This window comes from Fragaria vesca, linkage group LG6 (genome assembly GCF_000184155.1).
Source record: "Fragaria vesca subsp. vesca linkage group LG6, FraVesHawaii_1.0, whole genome shotgun sequence".
Lineage (NCBI taxonomy): Eukaryota > Viridiplantae > Streptophyta > Magnoliopsida > Rosales > Rosaceae > Fragaria > Fragaria vesca.
This window is the reverse complement of record NC_020496.1, coordinates 34,136,964-34,137,785: the sequence shown is the minus strand read 5'-3', so window position 1 is coordinate 34,137,785 and position 822 is coordinate 34,136,964.

Genomic DNA, 822 nt, shown 5'->3' with positions numbered 1-822 from the left:
CCGTACGGTGGCGAACGAAGGGACGTCCGCATATATATACAGTCCCCTTCCAGAGTGGGATCCCTCTTTGAAATTAAAGTGTGGGACTCCTTATTTTGCTCACTTTCAGGTCGTATTTCCACATCTCAACCGTACAATGTCTAAAACACAATGTGTAGATCATTCCTGCAAAGTTTCATCAAATTTGAAGATTATTTAAGCTTCCATAATCGTAATTTACATGAACGGTTTTGTTTGGACAACTTTTGTTCTGTTGATTTATTTAATCTAATTCGGTACCCAAATGATCTTCAAATTTGATGAAACTTTGCAGGAATGATCTACACATTGTGTTTTAGACATTGTACGGTTGAGATGTGAATATATGACCTGAAAGTGAGCAAAATAAGGAGTCCCGCACTTTAATTTCAAAAAGGGATCACACTCTGGAAGGGGACTGTATATATATTAATCGAAAAGTGAGTCTAAAGTGAAAATCCGCACCGTAAGAATAAATACGGACGTCCGCAGCTGAGAAGGACTGTATATATTTTCGATTGAATTTTCACATCTCCACCGTCTAGTATTTAGATACTAATGTATAGATTTCAACCAATTTGGTTATCATTAAGGCACTCAAAACTGCGTTTTTCTGTTATAAACATGAACGGTTCAAGTTTGACAGAATTATGTTCATCCATTGGTTTAATCGAGTTGAGTGCCTTAATGATAACCAAATTGGCTGAAATTTTGCATAGATGATCTATACATTAGTATCTAAAGACTAGACGGTGGAGATGTGAAAATTCGATTGAAAAGTGAGTGTAAAGTGGAAATCCGCAC